This window comes from Ambystoma mexicanum, chromosome 9, assembly GCF_040938575.1.
Source record: "Ambystoma mexicanum isolate Mex_15411 chromosome 9, UKY_AmexF1_1, whole genome shotgun sequence".
NCBI classification, from domain to species: Eukaryota; Metazoa; Chordata; class Amphibia; order Caudata; family Ambystomatidae; genus Ambystoma; species Ambystoma mexicanum.
In genome coordinates this window covers 1,280,641,765-1,280,663,902 of record NC_090931.1, presented here as the reverse complement: position 1 = coordinate 1,280,663,902, position 22,138 = coordinate 1,280,641,765, and positions in this window count along the sequence as shown.

Genomic DNA, 22,138 nt, shown 5'->3' with positions numbered 1-22,138 from the left:
CTGGAACACCCTCCCTCTAAACATCAAAAAACAGGAATCCTTCCTGGGCTTCAAAAAATCCCTAAAAACCTCGTCACGCCTTCAGGTTGCAAAAGTCAAAGGATATTTGGTGGCTTTGTCTGTTTTCAAAAGGTCCCCGGATCAAGGATCTTTCTTAACGATTCCAGTTATGGCCCAATTCCTGAAAGGCCTTGTGTTAGGAAAGATTCCCATTTATGTGACATTTTCCCTCCAGTTGTGTACCCCCCAACTTTTTGCTGCTGTTTTACACCATAGTCTGACTTTGCCAGTGAAGCACAGCCTTCTGCTGCACTCCTGGGCTTTTTGCTCACTTTGTTATTGGGAAACTGACATGTCCTTAAAGACAGAAGAAAGAAAGAGACATGTATCGCTACCTGTCTGCCCACAGTGCACTCCTATGGGAGAAGAAAACCTCCCGTGTATTAATTTGTTGAGTATTTGACATAGGTTGTCCAACTTGTATATTACAAAATCAATCTTTCAATGTTTACTTTCAATATACTCGTCTAACAAATTCAAAGAGAAGCACAGGCTTAAAAAGGAAAACAACCTTTTTACTGGTACTTGTAGGTTTAAATAGCAGCATTCAACAAAAGGATTCTTTTAACAAAAAGATTTTTTTTAACATAAATATTCAATGACACTAACGTTAGAACAAAAATAACTCAAACCTTGTGTAGCACATCCATTACACCATTTATATTGCTAAAGACGGTGCTCTGTTGAAATTCAGAAAAAGGACAACAATTCTTTGTGGTCTCACTAGAATCACAGTACAACTCGCTGTTTCTTTGGCTGGATATTGGTGTGGGGACCTACTGTCTCCAAGTCCATCAGTGTAAGTACACACAAGTTTTTTTCAGAAGATCCCAAATTGTACCAAGTCTATGTGTTTAATAAGTTGCCAACGCGTTTCGGACTAGCGAACAGTCCATCTTCAGGGCAGATGATACCATTGGTTCCAGAACATGTGTGCTTTCATACATTCAAAACCTAAGGCGGAATACAGAGAAGAACCCACCATTAGGATTATATTGAAGACTCATCTATTCATTAGGTAACTATTCAAGTGTAAATGACCCACCTCATAGATTTCTGTTGAAGGGATCAGTAATCCCAATCTTAATAGCAGAGCCTGCTGTTAAAGGGAGTCACTGCATCCGTATACAAGAGGGTGCCGAGATCTCCCTCCTAACTAGGGTCCATACAGGAGCGGTTGCTTCTAAAGGAAAAGCGAACATTAATCAGAATAAGTATATATGAATTCAATATACTATTTGAAATTAAATATACTAGACCAAAGGGTCAGCCCACATATGCTCTCTACACCTCAATAAATTAACCAACAAGCCCCACATCCCAGATCAGTAAATGGGGGAAACTTCATATATTCACCCAATATGTACCAGTAAATCTCATTACCAACACTAAAAATAGGTGAAATATTGAGTGAAGGTGCCAAGAAACCGAAAAGGACATACATAGTCGTCGTCCTGGTTTTTAAAAAAGGGTGAGTGAACACGGCCACTCTTGTCCATGCGCGGATATCCACCCGTATTCGTCATACAATAATGTGACTAAGAGTCAAAATCATCTCTTACCTATACTAACTCGCTGGCTGTAACGCTCGCGATCTTCCTGGCGTCCGGCGTGAGAGTGAAGGCCCCCTCTCCGGACTCTAGGTTATTTAGTACTGTAGGGGCGCATATGTGAGCATGCGCAATGGGGGCCGACATGTGAGGCCGGTAACTACTCGCCTGCGCATGCGTGACAAAGGTCACGCATACAACGTGTCTCAAAGTCTAAATAGATAAATTTAAAAGTGAACTACCTGTCCGTGCAGGTGATGGAGGGTAAGTATTGTCATATACGATGATGTGAATGTAGACATCTAGGTAAAGCCAGCGCTATGTGTCGGGAGACAGTGTCTCCTCTCCCGCGTATTAACTAAACACTTGCGGACACTGATCCCCGTGTCCGTATGCGTAGCATCTCATGTATAGATTGATATGTGCATGCGTGAGGGCGAACCCCCAAGTGTGCACCTCTCGCGCGTGTGCACAGCCAGTGGGCCCAGTCATAGTCAGTGTCTCATCCACGGGTGGGCTCGGTGCTATGTCAGTGAATCAGACCGACAGTCAATGCTGTAATTCTACGGTACGGCGGGTAGCCAGTTTCTATATTATACAGAATGTTACCTCCATAATGCTTATTGGTTTATCGGAAAGATACATGCAAAAGTCTGATCTCCAAGTGTTCAGTTCTAACGTGGTCTGGCTGAGTGGGGAGGACGCAGAACAAGTCTGCTGTGGTCCCCATGTCTGCCGGACTATGTGGTCATATGTGGTGGAACCAATGGTAGGTACCTGGAGGACAATTAGACATACAGCTGGAAGAACTGGTTAAGGACTATCCTGCCGTCAAAAGTGACTATAAATCCCACTAGACGTTCACATTCTAAAGCATCTTTGCTTACAACTGAATCGTGTTATTTCCTCCTGCACTCAGTGCCTAAGATTCAGGTGCCATCCTGATTTCATCCCATATTCAAATGACATTTAAATATTTACACATAACACATCAGATCAAAATCCATGTTCATACCTCTAGGGCTAAGGCAGTCTAGTGAATCAATCCACCACATTTCCCTTTGTTGAAGTGTTCTTACTATGTCTCCTCCTCGAGGGCCAGGTTTGACTTGTTCCAATATTACCAACTTAATCTGCGCTACTGAATGTCTGGCTTCTAGGAAATGCAAGGTTACTGGTGATTTTTGATTCTTGGTTCTAATGTTTGACTTATGTTCTGACCGTCGTATTTTTGCTTTTCTGGTGGTCATGCCTACATAGAACATGCCGCATGGACATTTAAGGCCATAAATTACATTCGATGAATCACATGTACATGAGTGTTTCAGTGCGATGATTTTTCCTGGATATGGATGTGTGATGGTATTACCCTTCATGATATTACTGCAATGCTGACAATTTAAGCATGGTACTGTTCCTTTGTAAGTTGGTGTTGTGGTACTAATAGTACTGATATCTGCTCTCACCAGACTGCCCCATAGGGACTTGTTATTCCTATAGGCAAATGTTGGGAGAGAAAAGATGTTGCAGTTTTGGGTCCATTTGTAACATGTGCCAGTGTTTATGGATAATCCTTTTGATCCTTTTACTCTGTGTTGAATGTGTTGTTACGTACACCAATTTCTCTTGATCCTTATGGGGTTTAGGTGTCAGCAGGGTTTCCCTATGGATTAAATCCACTTTTTCTTTAACTTCAGCGATCAATGCTCTGCTGTTAAAGACAGTCCATGCTGGGAGAATCTGTTTCCCTTAGTCCTTGTCAATGTTGCAACTTTTCTGCAACATGTTGCAAGTGCACAATGTACCTTACAGTACAGTGCACTTGGGTTTTACTGTCATATCTAAAGGCCCCAGACTCCCTCGAAGGATTTTTTAGGAGAAGTGCAGATGTGCCTTGGGCTGGTGGCAGTTTATCTTTTCATATATTTTTAACCCTTTCGTGCCAGGTAAACTGCGTTTACCACGTTTGGCACTAATAGGTGGCCCGGCACCAAAATGGCCATACTACGAGGTTCTTTGTCCTGTTCGTTGGCCATCTTGCCCCTTCACCTTCCCCATGTCGAGCTGACCCCGGTCAGTACTTATTTGGGCATGCATTCTCCTGCGAAATCGCAAGCTTTCACGGGCTTCTGCATGCCTTGTCTGTGTGCTTCCAGGATGGACTGTCTGGTTCCAATAGACATCCTGGGTGCCAGTGAGTCTGGTGTGCTGTGAATACCTGGGACCACTGTGGTCCGTGATTGGTCCACGTATGGTGTGCCTGTATTTGAGCAGATCTCCCATTGGGTCCTCTTCGTTTTGGCATGAAGGAGATTCTGGATCAGAGAAGGCTCCAAACACCCATATCATGTCGATATCTTGAGTTCTCACTGAACGAAGGATAGGATCCAAGAATCCTGAAACTAAGAAGCCGAGTCGAGGAACCGCTGGTGACCTGCTCGAATGTTTGGCACCCTGAGCCCGCTGGATCCCTCTGCATCTGATCGAACTAGAAGGTCTGCAAAGACGCTTTGACCCATTGGAATGGTGGGACTAACTATTCTCGCCACCTTCATCAAACCCTGCAAGGAAGCCTTCTCGGAAGTGTCCCTGGGCCAACCAGTGGGCTGACCAGCTTGCGCAGGACCTTTGCTCTGACACTGCCGCCGTTTCAAGGAGATCCTTGAAACATTGCAAGCTCTGTGTTCACAGCACTCTCACACTGACTTTCGTACACTTGGCATTCCCAGGTCTGAAGTAAAGAGAGAGTGCCCGAATCCGAGTGCACGCGGTTACCGTGTCGCCCAGCCGTGGAGACTAACTTTGCCAGTGCCTTGCTGCTGTGCCCACTTGTGCCCTGCAGCCTGCTACACAGTGAAACTGGCCTGAACCGTCCAACAGGAGTGGAGAAATCACCACTGTCCCGTTTGGGAATCATCGATGTAACTTTGCTGCTGAAAGCCGCAGAGCTGCACAATTGCTGCAGTTGAACCTGCAACCAAAGTGGACTCGACTACTGATTTGGTCAGGAGTGCGCCAGGGGTCTGTGAGTAATTGCAACCCTTACTGGTGGCCCCTAGAGCATCCACCCATTATTATGCTCAGGTGGCCCCTGAGGGCCCATCTCCTTTCCACAGATAGCCTGAGCTGTCAGACTAGTCCCAATTCCTGTAACCTGTTCTGTCTTCTTGGGGAGACCCTCCACGAATAGTGGGAACTTATACTGCATCACCTCACCCATTTTCTTTAACTGCTACATGCCCTAAAAGAGACCGCGTTTTCGCCCATCTGCACTATGACGTGCGCCAGCATTGCAAGTACATTTGAGCAATATCTCCACTTCTTAGGGACTGGACTGCCTGTCAGTTAAGATTTGTGATTACTGCAGAATTGCCTAAAGACTCTTTGCACTGCCTGCTTCATTCCCACCTAGATCACACCTGCTACCTCCTCCACAGTCTGGGATTATGAGAAACTTAAAGGCCTTGAATAAATGTGTTTGTATTATATATATATATATATATATATATATATATATATATATATATATATATATATATACATACACATGACTGGGAGTGATTTGTAAGTGTCCTTTACACTGTGTGCTCATTGAGGTCTTTTAGTCACCCTAACCCCTTCTGAGACCTAGTCTTGACCGCCGCCAATGCTACCTTGATTGGTCTGGCTTGTCCAGAAGGTTACCCTGTTCCAAGAAACTAGGCTGGCCTTCTGAACCTCTGCCCACCAGGTCAGAGTTCAGAAATCCGTCTTAACACCTTGTAAATAAGTTTCCGCCCATTCCTTTTGTTGCCCCAGACTGTGACCTTAACTCGGTTCTTACTTTCCTCAGGGCAGCTCCGTTTGAGCCTATGCTTTCTTGTCCAGTTAGGTTTCTCACGTTGAAGACTACTTTTCTACTGCCCATCACATTTGCCAGAATGGTCAGTGAGCTGCAGGCTTTGTCATGCAAACCTCAGTTTCTCTGCTTCTTTAAGGAGAAGTATCGCTGAAGGTGCGGCTGGGGTTCTTGCCCAAGGTCATGTTAGAATTCCACAATTCCCAGGGCATAGCCATGACCGTGTTGTATCCTCCTTCCCATCCTTCCAAGGAAGAGGAGAGGTTGCACAGGTTGAACCCTAATAGGGCTGTTAGTTTCTATGTCGCAAGGACAGTGGAGTTCAAGAGGGCTGACCAGCTGTTTGTAGCGTTTTCCCCTGTCGAAAGGATTTGTCAGTTTCTAAGCTGACCATATCTAGGTGAATTACACTCTGTATAACGGTGTGCTACCGACACGCAGGGAAAGAGCTTCCGCGGGGCATCAGGGCTCACTCCGCTAGGGGTGTGACTGCTTCTTCAGCACCTCAGAGGGGCGTGCCGGTTAGAGGTATCTGCCGGGCGGTGATATGGTCCTCTTTGCACACCTTCACCAAACATTACTGTTTGGACGTGTCGCGTCATGCTATGCACACTTTAGAAGAGCGGGGTGCTACAGAACCTCCTGGTTTAGGGACTTTCTCGCTTCCAGGCTACATACTGCTTTGAGAGTCTATCTGATGAATCTGTGGGAGAAAGCAATCCATTGAAGGAGAAATTACTTACCAGTAATGTTCTTTCTATGGATGCTTCTCCCGCAGATTCTTGAGCACCCTCTCATCCAGCCTGTTATGAAAGTGCGCATACTCCTTCATGACTGACCTTTTCTTGGCGGAGGAAATGAGCTATCTCTTATTGGGCTTCTAGGGTGGGACAGTGAGATACGGGGCCGTAGTGACATATATGACTGTCTTAACGTCCAGAGTTGACGACTGCTGCATCGAGTCAAGATGGATCGATGGCTGAGTCGAGGTGCACTACGCCCCCTGTCAGTCTTCTGAGCAGCTGACGCTGGAAGGGATATCTATCTGATGAGGAATCTGCGGGAGAGGAATCCATAGAAAGAACGTTACAGGTAAGTAATTTCTCCTTCTCTATTATGGGACTTTACAAATATCAATGAAGACTGAACCTCTCTGTGAGATCTCAAAAGAACCAATGACTTACCTGGGCAAATGTTCTTTCTGGTGGATGCCTACTCCCACCGATTCTTCATCTTCCGATATTATGCTCTGGCCCAGCTGTCATCAGAATCTTGGGTAGCCTAGCTGAGGGTCAACCGCATCAACCTCATTACCCGGTCTTGTACATAGGGAAGAACACCCCCACCCCTCACCACAGCATCAGTTCTACCACTTTTTCCCCGTGCTCAGCAGCTGTAAAAGTAAGTTACATTTTGTTTATAATGGATTGTGTTCTCCCACGGATTTCTCATCATAGATATTTATTTTTTCTGCAGCAGCAGATCTCATGAAACCTTTCACAGCAGGCACCGCTGTGTGGCTGAAGCATCGAGGATTCTCTGCACTGTTGCCGATCCCGGACATGGCGTTAGTTAAAAATACCACGCACAGCACCCCATGACTTCAGATCTTTTTTTTCTGCATGCTCAGCATGCTTCTTGGGAACTACCCCTGGCATCTTCGACTATTTCTCTCTAAAACACTTCAAAATAATTCAAATTTTCATCAACCATGTCGACCCTGAAACCCTACGGTTTTTTCCCCCTTCTAGGAAAGTCGAATCTGGGTCTTTTGTATTGTGCTGTGCTAAAAAGCTTTTTGGGAAAGTAAAATCTGTGTGTATTGTATTTTGCTGTGCTCAAATACTTAGCCCACAACTTGGCGCGCACAACTTGGCGCGCACAACTTGGCCACGTGCGCTGCCTTGCTTCTCTAGCCACGTGCGCACCCTCGCGTTGTAGGTCCCCGCATCCTGTTCCCTTACCCCCCACCCCTGCGTTTCCCTTCCTTCCTCTTGCATCTCAGCCCTTCCCTCTTGGAACTATTGTGTACTATTCTGACACTGTTTCGCACGCCACTGTTATTATGGCATTACTTTGCATTGCCTGCCTTCTTCTCCTAGGTTCCTGTTGTTTTTTGTGCCTTGTTCACTGTATTGACTTTGTGCTTGCTCTCTACGGTTCTTCAGATTGTGTTGCTATCCACAGTTTGTGGCATCACATTGCAATTGCCTGCATTCTTCACTTCTAGGTTCCCTGCGAACCTCTGTGTTTTGCTCTTGGTCCTGTATTGCCTCTGCATTCTTTACTTCTAGGTTCCCTGTTGTGCTTTGTGCTTTGCCTTGGTTCTGTACTACATCTGTATTCTCTACTTCTAGGTTCCCTGTTGTGCTTTTTTCTTTCTGATGGTTCTGTACTGCATCTGATTTGTAGGTCCGTTGTTGTTCTTTGCTGTGCCCACCTCCCTTCCTTTTGTGTCTCCCCCTGTGCCTCCCTCCTGTCTGCTCCCCCATGCGCCTCCCCCCTGCCTGCCCCCCTCCTGTGACCCTCCCATCCTCCCTCCCTTGCTTGGGCTCCCCTCTCCCTACCCCGTTTTTTCCTCCCTGCACCCCCTGTGGTGCTCTCTCACCTATCTTTTCTAACTGCTTTTCTATCGACTATCCTATCCCTCACACTAAGTCTGGCTGGAAGTAGCTCAAAAGGGTCATCCTGGTCTCCAACCCAGGCCTCCCTATCGCTGATACCTATAGCAGTCCTTCCTTCAGACAGAACCTTACCGGCATACAATTTGTTGTTCCCTATCCAGGCCTATGGACCCCCATATGGTCTCTGTTCTCTCTCATGTTTCCTCTTCTCCCATTAATGGTGGGAGGCCCTCCTGGCCCCCTTTCACTCCTCTTCTCCCTCTCTGACTACCCTGCCTTCTCTTCGTTCCTCCTCTTCCCATCCTCGGTGAAACCCCAACACTTCCTCTGGCCTGTGCCCCTCCCCGGAAGTCCTTCAAATGTGGCAACCTGCTCCCGTCACTACTCTCAACTCTTGTTCAGCTGTCAAACATTCCTCTGACATCTGCCGTCTCCGGGAAGAGCTTGATTTGGATGTACTCTGTCTCACCGAGACTTGGTTTACGGGCAGCTCTGTCACAGGTTTCAACACTCTCCTTCCCAATGTCTACAAGATCCTCTCCGAACCCAGAACCAACCGTCCCGGTGGGTGTGTACCCTTGATTTTCCTGGAGTGGATCCCTGCTTCTAGCATTCCAATGCAGCACTCCTCCTCCTTTGAATTCCTGGTCTGCAGGCTCTCTATCTCTCCTGGCCTCTTTCTCACAGTGGTCACTCTCTACAGGCTTCCTGGCCAGGTCCCCCTCTTCCTCTCTGAGTGGGATGACCTCTCCTCCTCGCTCTTTGCCTCTGCTTCTCAAATTTCTCCTCCTCAGATACTTGAACATCCACCTGGATTCTACAACCCCATCTTCAGGACTCTTTCGCAACCTCTCTTTTCTTCCCTCTGCCCGACTCACGCTGCAGGGCACGCCCTGTATGTTCTGATCTCCTCAGACCCCCCCTTCTCTAACCCTCTCACCACTCTTCTCTCTTGGAGTGATCACTTTCTCCTATGTTCCCACCTCTCGCTCTTCCCCGCAGTTCAAGCCGACTCCAGCACTGCCACCAACCTTCTCGGTCCTCTGACCCATGAAGCGTGTGTCAGTTGAGACTTTTGTGCTACTTTCTTTCCTCCTGCTTTTTTGGCTGACGCACACCCTGACACAGCCCTCTCTAAGCTGATCTCTAACACTCTGGCTGTCCTTGCCCCTGTCATGAGGATCCTCTTGAAGCCCAACTCTTAGTACGATTCCGACCTTAAACACAAGTGTAGGGTGGCGGAGAGGAAGTGGAGGGCATTGGGCGCGCCCCCTGACAAACTGGCCTGCCGTTTGCTCCAAAGGCAGTACAGACTCTCTGTCCTCTCTAAGAAGAGAGCCTACATCAAAGCCTGCATCTCTGCAGCATCTGCAGCAACTCGGACAAACTTTTCCAAATCTGCAAGGAGCTGGCCAATCCTGCTGCAGTGTCTCCCGCTCCTGTTCCCTCCCAGGCCCTCTGCACGGCCTTGGCCTCCCATTTCACTAATAAAACTCAGGACATCATGTCCACTCTCTCTTCCTCTGCCTCCTCATGCTCCCCCTACCACTTCTGGCCCATCTGAGGCCGTCTCTCCTCCACCTTTCTCCTCCTTTTACCTCCTTTTCCCTGTTCACCCCTGACAATGTTTCTGGACAAGTCTGATCTACGAAAGTCTCGTCAAAGCAGGTTCTCCCTGCTATTCCAGAACCATCAAGGACCACATTGACACCATTGCTCCAGCCTTGATAGATTTCTGCAATCACTCCTTTGCCATTGGAACTTCCCCTCCCACCTAAGCACTCTTGTGCACCCCCTTCTAAAGAAGCCCTTGGCCAATCCTTCCTCTCCGGCTAACTATGGCCCAATCTCCATCACTCCTTTCCTGGGCAAACTGCCAGCTTAATCTACATACTGAATCTGTTGGTTGCCTCCATGACCACCATTCTGGCTTCAGAGCCGCCTGAAGCATGGAAACATGCTCTCCGGAACACCTGTGAAGACTTGCTCTCCAATCCTGACTCTAATTTCCCTTCTGTCCTCATTCTCCTCGATCTATCCTCTGCTTTTGACACATTCGACCATGCCATCCTGCTCAATCGCCTCTCCGACAAACTTGGTATTACTGATCAGGCGCTAGCCTGGTTGACCTCCTTTCCCACCGACCGACCCTCTCAGGTCGAACTGGGATCTTTCCTCTAATCTGTCTCTCTACTTGTGATTGTTCCCAAGTGGTCTAACCTCTCTCCCTGCCTCTTGAACCACTACCTGGCACCTCTTGCCCACTGCATCGCTACTTTCTGCTCCAATTTTCAATGTTATGCGGATGACACTCAGCTTTCTTTCAGGCTCCCCTCAGCCACCTTTGCTTCTTATCTCATGCCACACTGTCAGGACGCAATTCAGGAATGGTGTGCCATCAATGATCTTTGCCTTAATACCAGTAAGACTGAGATCCTCCTCAATGGGACACCCGCTCCCTCATTTCCTCTCTATCTCTATGGCTGCCCACTCTGGGCCCCCTTCCTGTGAGGCTAAGAACCTTGGTGTCATCTTCGACTCCACCCTCTCCTTCTCTCATCACATCTCTGACGTCTCTAAGAAGTCAAACTATCATCTGCATCTCCTCAGAAGTATTCTTCCTTTTCTCACATTCCCCCAGAAGCTCACTGTCTCCAGAGATCTGGTCCTCTCTAGGCTGGACTATTGCAACAGCCTTTCTAAATCTTCCTGCCTCTTCTCTTCGACCTTTACAACTTATTCAGAACAGGACTGCAAGATTTGTCCTTGGCCTCAAGCCCAGGGATCATACCTCTCCAGCTCTGAAATCTCTTCACTGGCTCCCTGTGGCTGCAAGGATCAACTTCAAGACCCTCTGCATTGTCCACAAGGCTTTCTGGGGCCTGGGACCGCTCTACCTCCAACTTTCTCTTCCAAAACATCTTCCTTCTCAAGCTCTCCCCTCGTCCACCTCCAACTCTGAGGGTCAGACGATTCTCTAAGCAGAGTGTTGGGGGCAGATCTATCTCCACGCTGGGGCTTCTGAAGGCTCACTCCCTGTCTTACACATGCAAATACAAATGAATATGACACACCCCAATGGGGAATGAGACTAAGAGAACAGGTTGCAAGAGTTAAGTTTTTCTTTATAAAGAATTGGCATCCAGAGAAATCTGCTGCCCTGAGAGCGCTCTGGCAAACATTACAAAGATATTGGCTTATGAAGTGAAAAAGCGTCATCACTGACATCACACTATATGGGACTACAAATGCTTGGGATTGGGTAAATAACATTGCCACATATGTGGCTATGGGTGCTGTTTCATCCAGATTGGTTGCTCCATTGGCGGGAGGGTGAGCGTCACATGGTCCGGCCCCAGTGTCCTGGAAGGGTGAGGGACAGGGCTCGGTGAGGCGGGGCAGACAATAACTAAGCTAGCATAACAAACTACCACTCGACATGTAACAATGACCATCGGTATAAGCTTTTAGTAAATCTGCTTTGAACTCTCAACTTTCTGATCTCAGCCCCAAGGTGGGACCACTATAGTTTTTTAAGCTCTGCATTCGAAGGAACTGGGTAGACCAATGATTTTGTTGCTAGCAGGCTTGTTGGAGCCTATTATGGAGACATTTTAGACGAATAATCTGGTGGGGCAGGAAAATCATCCTCCCAAGCCTCTTCTTCTGCCCTTCCAACAAGGAGAGCGGACATATGGATTCAAGTAGGGGAAAAGGTATGCTCTACCTCTACTACCACCATTAGAGCAGAAAGTGGAAAAATGTTGTGTGCGATATCGGTGTTGGTATCCCTCGATGCGTGTCTTCCTGGACACTGGATGTGAAGTTGGCGTCCATTCATATAGCCTGAACCGTGCTTCATAGAACATTCTCATCACCTCTGAAAAAATATGACATTTTTATAAAACTGTCGACTCTAAAGTCATCTAGGTTTAAGCAATGTGAGGACTGCAAAAGTAAAATGGCACTTACCGACCCACACCACATGTCTGTGGTGTCTTGGCACTGACCTGGTTGTGGATTGCAGGTAGTGTTAGTCGATGAACACGAAAAAGCATCCAATTGGACTCTGGGGCACTCAGCCTCTAAATCGCAGAGTACCACTCCCCCAAAATACAAATCCTCAGAGGGCACTAGTCCTGAAACTGCTGGGAAGTCCCCAGGGAGGCCGAACAAGAGAGCCAAAAAGCACCATAACATGTTACATTCGAGGAGCGAGTCCTGACAATTCACCATGATCATCAAAGAAGGAAGAGAGATGTTGTAGACATTCTTTGCCTGCATCCTTGCCTGACAGAGAACAGGTACATTTCCAATCTATGTTTGCATCAGCGGAACAGTAGGAACAATTCCATTTAGAAATGGTAAGTTGGCTCTGGTAGCAGAACCTGTGAAATAGTCTAATCCCACTGTGCCTGCTGAAGCCGGCAGGGCTGCCAAAAAATCATGTTCCTGCACACCCACGAACTTGGGTACGGTGTCATCCTCAAAGGACCTTTGGACAGCGTTAATGCGGTCGACTGCTGCTGGTACTTCATAGACTCTTTTGCCTCAGCGTCCCTCTCAAAAGACCTGTTGGCATCAAGTTTGATGTCAAGCTACACCCTGAGATCTAAATTTATAAAACCTTTTCATTCAATAAATACAACCGAACCTCACAAACTTTTTTTTTATGGAGGAGGGTAGAGTAGCCGATCTGACAGATGACTTACAAGATACAGGGGAACACTGTCCTGATCATGACAGATGACATGGTGGCCATGTACTACCTCAACAAGAGAGGTGGTGTGGGGGTCACTACTCCTGTGCAAGGAGGCAATGCAACCCTACTTTTGGACTTTACAGAATGGGATCTCCTTGTCAGCAGTTCATCTAGCTGGGAAAGAGAGCAGCACAGAGGTCCCCAAGGAGCAGGCAGGGCTCAGTCTCCCATGAATAAGAGTTGTGCTCGGAAGTTCTTTCAGACATCTTCACCTTTTGAGGGACCCCTTCAACTGGTTCTGTTTGCCTCCAGTTGCAACAGGAAGTGTGAGCTGTTTTGCCCTGAGGTGTACAAGGGATTTGCCTTGAGGTGTACACTGGGGATGTGTCTGTGGTGGACTGGAATGTTACCCTGCTATATGTATTCTCACTAATCTCAGGAAGTTCAAAGCTACAATGATTCATTGCCCCCAATTGGGCCTGGAGGGCATGGTACCTGCACCCTCTGGGTATGGACATCTGTCCCCCATGGTGTCTTCCTCAGAGAGCAAACGTCCTCTCACAGGCAGAAGCCTGGTCCTGCACTTGAGTATCCGCACTCTCAGCCTTCACATATGGATTCTTAGAGGATGAGGTACAAGGAATGGGATCTTTCAGGGGATATCATTGGAGGTGTTGCTTTCGGCAATAACAGCAACCTCGTCTCTGGATGGCTGCCATTGGAGAAAGTTTTGCAGCTGGTGCAGGGATAACAAGGTCTTCGGGTGATTACAGTAAAGGGGTATTTTTCAGCGGTATAGTTTACTGTTTCTCGAGCGAGTCCCCAAAGGAGAAACCTCTGCCTTGCTGTGATACCGTCGGCAGGCCAAGAAGCACCTTGACCAGCGGAAGCCCCACAAGATGGAAGCTACGTACCGGACACTCAATCTCTGTTCTTTGACTCTATGCAGTTGATTTTTGTTGAGGAGGGAAACCCGATACCATTCAGGTTCGAGGTGATGGTGGGTGTGGCCTCAGGTCCATTACCAGATTTTATGGTGGACCGGATGGGTTACTACAACTGGCGGAATGCCTCCACCATGCCAGTAGTTTGGACACATCTCCGTATGTGGCATTTCAACAGTTAAACCCATATGAGCACCTGAATGCCCAATACTGCAAGGTGGTCGAGAAGGTAGTTGTGGCCTGAGGGCATGGAGCGCTGACAAAACCAGTGTTGCAGTAAGACATCCTCGACGGTGGGCCGTAGACTGAGCGGGCTTTGCCCTTCTTTGCTGCCATAACGGATCCAGTCATGGCCTTACGTCAACGGCTGTGCCCAACCCCGGCAGTCGACACAGAACTCACAAAAAAGGATAAGCCGGCAAGAGGTGACCTTCTGTTTTTGATGGCTCACCCAAAGCCCAAAAGGGGTTCGTGGTGCAGGCCATGACAGTTGTGTCCAGGCCCTCAGGATTGAACCGCCCCACCAATAGGGAGTCGAAAAAAGTCAATGCTTGGTAAAGAAAGTTTTCGTCCTGGTGAGCATGGCTCTTAAAACCGTAAATGCCTCTTGTGCCTTTGCTAAATTATCCCTTATCCTCTGCAGCAACATTTCAGAAGGATCTGATCACCTACCAGAGGGGAGAGGTCAAGAATGGCTTCTTACAGATAGTGGCTGATGGCAAAGAAATGGCCTGACAAGCGCTCCAAGCAGGTTTGGATGCAGCAGGCTGTATGAGTCGTGCCATGGGCCCCTCGATCGTGCACAGGTCTGCTTATCTGAAAGGCTTGGGTTTTTCCTCAAACATTCAGTCGAAGCTGTTGGACCTTGCCTTCAACAGTGAACATCTTTTTGGCCCCATAGCCAATGAGTCACGAAAGGAATTTAAGGACTCGAACCTGACAGCTAAGTCACTAGGATTAGCAGTACTACAGCAACCTCCGCAGCAAAATGTTGCCTTCAATGAATTGCCTTTCTACTGCAGATTCCTCATCAGATAGATATCCTCATCCAGCTTCAGCTGCTTGGAAAAAAACTTTGAGGGGGCGTAGTGGACCTCGATCCATCTTGACTCAGTGCTCGATCGTCAGCTCCGGGCGTGATGTCGGTGTTGTGTATATATACTACATAACTACCCCCCATACCTCAGTTCCTTTTTTCTGCACACTGCTCCGAGAAATGCTAGCAAATAGCTTTTTAAAACTTTGTGACTTTTTTTTTTTTTTTTGGTTTTTATTAGGTTTTAACACATAACAATTTCTCAATGGAAAAGAAACAAAAGAAAAAGTTACATATGGATTCATAGGCATTAAACAGGTGGAAATAAAATCCGAATACATTGGACAATTTCATAACCATGAACCAAACTGAATAACAGTGAAAGCATTTTACTTGGATCCCTCGTTTTCTCCATTCTCTTACACTTTCCCTCCACCCCCCATGGACTAGGAAGTCGTGTTACCAAGGAGTCGTGCTTGTATGGTCATGTGGTCATTGTCAAAACTTGAAACTTTCCGATGTCATGATGTCGTCTGGTCGGTAGAATGAGAATAGGGTCAAAGGGGAGGGCAGAGGGGGGACAGCATCAAGAGGGGAAGGACCCATTCGAGCCACACGGACATTGGGCTTTGTCCCCACTAAGGTGGGTGTTTGTTTGATGTGTGTTTGGATAAAAAGTCGGACCACAGGGTCTCACACTGACACTCACACTGGAGTGAGGCTGTGATTTTTGCCATAGTGCATATGTTCATTACAAATGAGAACTGAAGGAAAACCGTGCAGTCGGACGATGTTTTCGAGAAATTCTCGGGCCAGAGTTGCTGCTGTTGGTAAGCCTTTGAGTGGAATGAAATGCGTCATCTTGGAGAATAGGTCCACGATTACTAGGATCGTATTGTATCCGGAGCATGGAGGTAGATCGGTGATGAAGTCCATAGAAAGCGTATGCCAAGGGCGAGGTGGGATGTCAATAGGGCGTAAGAGGCCGGCTGGTTTTTCCTTTTGACTCTTGTTTTGGGCGCATACTCCACAGGACATTATAAAGTCTCTGATATCTTTTTTCCAAGACGGCCACCAGAAGTAGCGCTTGATCTTTTCCGAGGTCTTGGTCATACCGGGATGTCCTTCCATTAAAGAATCGTGATAACAAGAGATTACCTTTTTCTGTAAATCTGTGCTGGGCAGGTATAACCGTTCTTGGAAATATAATAGGTTGTCCTTCACCGTAAAGTCCTTTCCCTGCAGATGCCAATTCTGTATGTCTGCTGGAGTTACCAGTAGCCTGGCTTTATCCTTAACTTCCTCTATGGATTGTGTGGCGATTACACCTAGAATTCTTTGTTCGGGAATGATAGGTACAGGTTTAGGATTGATCAAATGTTCTTCCACTCCCATCCGAGAAAGGGCATCAGCTTTACGTTTTTTGTACCAGGTCGATAGGTAATTATGAAGTCAAACTCGGCAAAGAATAGTGCCCAACGGAGTTGCCTAGAGGATTGAGCTTTTGCGGTTTTCAAATATTGCAGGTTTCGGTGATCTGTAATCACAGTAACGGTGTGTCGGGCCCCCAGAAGATAATGCCGCCAAGCCTTAAAGGCGGACTTGATAGCTAGAAGTTCCTTATCAGTAATAGTGTAATTAATTTCAGGAGGCGAGAATTTGCGGGACCAAAATGCCATGGGATGCAACTGATTGGTTACTGGGTCCTTTTGTGATAGAACTGCCCCCATGGCAAGGCTCGAAGCATCAGTTTCAATGATGTAGGGGAGTTCTGGGCGAGGATGTTTTAAGATCGGTGCAGAGATAAATCTAGTCTTCAAATTCTGGAAAGCTTGTTCCGCCTCGGTAGACCATTCAAAACGTTTGTTTTTCTTTAACAAGGCGGTGATGGGCTGCACTATTCGAGAGAATTCGGGGATAAACCTGCGGTAAAAGTTAGCGAAGCCTAACATGCTTTGAACACCTTTTACGGAGGATGGCGATGGCCATTTGAGAATTGCATCGACCTTCTTTGAATCCATACGCACTCTGCTAGGTGATAATATGAATCCCAAGAATTCAACTTCAGTCACGTTGAAAACCCATTTTTCCAACTTAGCGAAAAGTTTGTGTTGACGCAATCTCTCGAGGACCATTTTCACGTGTTTCCGATGTTCAGTTTCCGATGAAGAATAAACGAGGATGTCGTCAATGTAAACAACAACACACACATCTATGAGCTCTCTGAGGACATCGTTCATAAAATATTGAAAGGAGGCCGGGGCATTGCAAAGTCCGAAGGGCATGACCTGATATTCAAATAGCCCATATTTGGTGCGGAAGGCCGTTTTCCATTCATCGCCCTCTTTTACTCGTACAAAGTGGTAGGCTCCTCTAAGATCCAGCTTTGTATATATGCATGCTTTTCTGACTTGGTCCAGGAGTTCAGGGATCAAAGGTAACAGATATCTATTCTTAACGGTGATCTGGTTCAGGGCGCGATAATCTATACAAGTTCTAAGGTCCCCTTCTTTTTTTGGAACGAAGAACAAAGCTGAGGAAGCAGGGGACTTGGAAGGACGAATAAACCCATTCGCTAGGTATTGATCCAGGTATTGTCGGAGGTGAAGATTCTCAGGCTCGGTGAGGGCATAAATTCTACTACAAGGAGGAGTAGATCCAGGTATCCGGTCTATCTGGCAGTCATAAGACCTATGAGGCGGTAGAGAGTTAGCCTGATCCTTCCGGAAAACATCTTGGAATTCTAAGTATTCAGGAGGTAACTGGGGAGCCTCCGAGGAAATTGCTGCCAGTGCAACACCAGGTCGAGGGTGACAAGTAGAGACACATTCTGGAAACTGAACCGTTCTTGCTCGCCAATCGATCTGAGGATTGTGCTTCTCTAACCAAGGAATTCCTAGAATAATCTGGAACTGAGGGGCCTTGATGACATCGAACACGATCTTCTCATGGTGTCCATCTTGATTTACTAGCGTCACTTCTTGGGTGGTATGCGTTACTGGTCCGGAGGCTATCTCCGTACCATCCACCGTAGTAATGACGTCCTTTACAGTCTTTGGACAAAGAGTCAGATTCATCCTCAAAACCATTTCATGATCCACATAATTGCCGATGGCACCGCTGTCGACGTAAGCTTCAATCGCATGTAATCGATCCGGATGTTCAGGGCTAATAAGGACCATAGGTATCACGAAATGCGAGGTCACGGAACTGGTTTTAACGCTCAGCAAGAGGACCTCTATTCTTGTCGGGCGAGGTCGTTTCCCTGCTCAGAGTTTGTGACCCTGGTAACTGCAGCTCCTACTGCCTTCTTGGCTGGTTTCACCGGACAGTCTCGAAGAAAGTGCCCCGAGTTTCCGCAATAGAGGCATAATTGCAGCTGTTTTCTCCTTTCCCGCTCCTTTTGTGTTAGTGGTCCTTTCAGGCCCCCTATTTGCATGGGTTCCCCGGAGTCTACTCCTTTGGTAGGAGTTGGTGGTTTGGAAAATACTCGAGCATCAAACTTGGAATGATCGGCCTTCCTGTTCTGCAGTCTGTGGTCAATTTGAACGACTAAGTCAATATAGTCCGAACAGTCTTGCGGGGGATTCACTACTTGGGCTAACACATCTTTGAGCTCTCCACGTAGACCTCTATAAAACAGCGTAATCCTTTTGTCCTCAGGCCATCGAGTTTCCACTATCAGTCTGTTGAAAGACGCAATATAAGCCAAAAGGTCTTGATTACCGTGTCGCAATGAAAGGAGCTCATTGTCCAAGGCCTGCCCCTGTGAATGTCTTGCAAACAGTTTTTCCATACTTAGCTGAAAAGCTTGAAAATCATGGAGAACTGGATCATCTTGATTAACTAGAGGGATTGACCAGTCGGCCGCATTGCCACTAAGGTACGAAAGCACGAAAGCTACCTTAGCTTGATCAGTTGGAAAGGCTGCTGGCCGGCATAAGAAGTGCAACCGGCACTGATTAATAAATACTGCAAACCTCTTTGGGTCACCAGAAAATCGTTCGGGCGGAGCCAGAGGTACATTCCCAGGTAGGTTGATCTGCACTGGGTTCGTAGAGGATGTTGAAGGAAGATTTGCCCCTGATGCGGGTAACAGAGTTTGTCCGGCTTGTGACTGTAGCAATTGTCTAGCGAGATCGTCTGTTCGCTCCTTGGAAATAATCAGTTCCCTTCTTAGAGCATTTGTTTCCTGACGGGCTGCATGCACTTCTGCTCTTACTTCCCCAAGTAACTGGGCTAGCTGGTCGGTATCCAAGGTTTCCATAGCGCCTGAGTGGGAGTTTTGCCGCTTGCTTTGCGTTCTGTAACGCTCACCTGATTCCCGCAGAGGCACCGGTCTTGACTGGGTGAATGCCGTATCTTCAAAGGTGATGTGTAACACACGGTTGGCTCTTTGGGCTGGACCTCTGTGCACTGTATGTCTGACTCGAAGAGTAAGATGTCTGCAGATAGAAAATATGGGATTAATGAACTGGGGTTATTGGGTGCCTCTCTCCTCTTCCCTTTCTCTTCTCCTGTAGAACCCCAAAGGTTAACGCCCTCACCTTAGGTAAGTGAACGCCGAGCTCTCCATCTGCCTCGGGGCAGGGTGCCGTAACCAGTTTCTTCACTGGATAAGGGTGCAGGCCTCTTGACCTCAGAGGACTGCTGTCCGTCGTTAACTGCACGAACGGTAAGTTCTGGGCACTTCAAATGTCTTAAAATTCTTTTGTAATGATATCTCTTGTTTTGCAGGGTTCCGGCGATGGCGGATGGCGGGCTGATGAGAGTTGAGGATCGAACCCGCGTGAGGAATAGAAGCGCCTGGAAGCACGTAAGTAAGCGCTTGTAGCCTGCTTCACGATGCGCACTAACTGTCCCTTTTATCTTGCAGGTACAAGTTCAGAGCTTTAGAGAAGCTGAAGGGTGCTGGAATACCCACTGGATTCGGCGTGGGAAGGAGTAATGGCACGTGATTAATAAAGTTGCCCAATGTCTTTAAACGCGTCTTCTTTTGTCTTTCAGATGTGGGATGCAGCGCCGAAGGCCTCCGGAGCGTGCGAAGAGCTGGTAAGCTTTTGTCTTTCAGATGCCGGAATGAAGTGCGAAGACCTCCGGAGCATGCAAAGAGTAGGTAAGCCTTTGTCTTTCAGATGCCGGAATGCAGCACGAGGCGTTGGTGACAGCCGATGGACCAGGTAAGAGATGCGCTGCCACTGAAGACCGTAGTGCTAACCTGTTCTTTCTTTGTCTTTACAGGTGCTGCTGAAGACTGGATTCCAGGATGGTAAGCCTTTGTTCCCTTAGGCCCAGGATCAGAAGCAGAAGACACGATGAGCGTTCTGCTGCAGAGAATGCAGAATAACGCAAAGCAAGATTCATCCATCGGGTGTGGTTTAAATAGCCTCCTGTAGTGCTTAGGTGTCTCCTTCCACAGCCTCGCCTAGGTGAGAAAAGAGTTCCTGCTTTCCAGAAGAGTTCCAGTGTTCTGAACCTAGGGAGTGGCTCCTGCCCCACCCAACAGGAAAAGTAGTCCCAAACAGAAGAGGATCAGGGGCTCAACTGGCAGGTAAGTAAGCAGCATGGTCTGCTGCAGGTAAGTCCACCCAAGCATTATGAGCCCGGCGCTTCCAGCGCTGGGACTGGGCATCTTTATGAGCCTGGTGCCACTGGCGCCAGGACAGGGTCCAAAAGGTCCCAATTGGGACTGGCTGGCACTCGGAACCGGGGTTATGGGTCTGCTTCCAAGGGAGTCGGGCAAGTCCTGATCTTTTGGAAGCAGAGATCATGACAGCTCCCTTGTCTTCCTCAAGACTCTTTTTCTTGGGGACCATAGCCACTCCGAGAGTGTCGCTGGGTCTAGATAGTGGTTGTCCATAGCTATCCACTGAGGCTCTTTATGGTTGCGTAAGTGAGGGATGAGCACTCGAAGTTGAGCTGCAACAAGTATTTCTTAAAATCGGGAAGGCCTACCCCTCCTTTGTCTTTGGCTTTCTTCCCCTGCCACAAAAACTTTAGGGTTGCTTTTCGGTCCTCGGCGAAGTATCGTTCTGGAATTTTAATCGAAGCATCTGAAAAGGATAGAGGAACCTCGGAAGGCACGTCTTTTTTATAGCATTGAGTCTGCCAAGCCACGAGATGGTTAGCTTCTCCCACCTGGCTAGGTCTGCATGGAATCTCGCAAGGAGTTTTGGGAAATTTGCCTCGTATAGGGTGTCTATTCGTTTCGTAATTTGAATCCCCAAATATTGCATAGCGTCATGTTCTAACGTCAATCCAAGGGCGGAATATTTCGTTACATTCGCTTCTGGTGTGCCTTGGAGGGGAACAGAATGGATTTAGATCAATTGACCTTAAACCCTGATAACTGGCCATATTCGTCAAGGAGAGATATAACTCGTGGGATGGATCTGGAGGGATTGACCACATGAAGGAGTATATCGTAAGCATATAATGCAAGTTTGTGTTCAGTATGACCCAGGTGTATCCCTTCTATGCTGGGGTCCGATCGTATTTTATGCGCCAGGGGTTCATGCGATAGGGCAAACAAGATGGCTGATAATGGACATCCCTGTTGGGTTCCTCGCTTCAATCGGAACCACCTAGAACATGTCCCATTTACAAATACCGAAGCTGTTGGCCTTGAATAAACTGCCTGGATTCCCTTTCTAAGTTTAGGGCCCATACCAATCTTGTGAAGGACTCCCATCAGGAAGTCCCAGTCAGCCCTATCAAACGCGTTTTCTGCATCGATGGAAAATAATGAAGGTTGTGGGAGGCATGTATAAGGTGCAGGGTCTTACACATGGTGTCTGCACCCTGGCGGCCCAGTATAAAGCCAACTTGGTCGGGGTGGATGAGGCGGGGCATGAATGACTAAATTCTACCAGCCAGGACCCTTGTGTATAACTTCGCGTCTAGATTGATCAGGGAAATGGGACGATATGATCCGCATTTTTTGGGGTCTGTCCCCTTTTTCGGAATGACAGTTATGAGTGCTTTAATGAATGAGTCTGGAGGTTTCCCGGTCTCTAGGATTTCATTAAATAATTCCGCTAGGAAGGGCGTAAGCTGGGTGGCAAATGTCTTGTAAAAACCTTCAGTGTACCCATCTTCGCCTGGGGATTTACCCAATGTTAATCATTTTATGGCCTCCTGGATCTCCTCCTCAGTTACGGGGGCGTCCAGGGCCTCTGATTCGGTGGGCGACAGTTTGGGCATATTGATGTCAAACAAGTAGGAGCGAATACCGGACGAATCCGGTACCGTCTCTGGGGTGTACAGAGCTTCATAAAAGTCTGCAAAGGCTTCGGGAATGGTGGTGCTAGTTATCAGGGTGTTGGGGCCTCCATCCACTATTTCCTGCACTCTGCGTTCTGCCTGTTGTGCTCGCAGCCTGGCC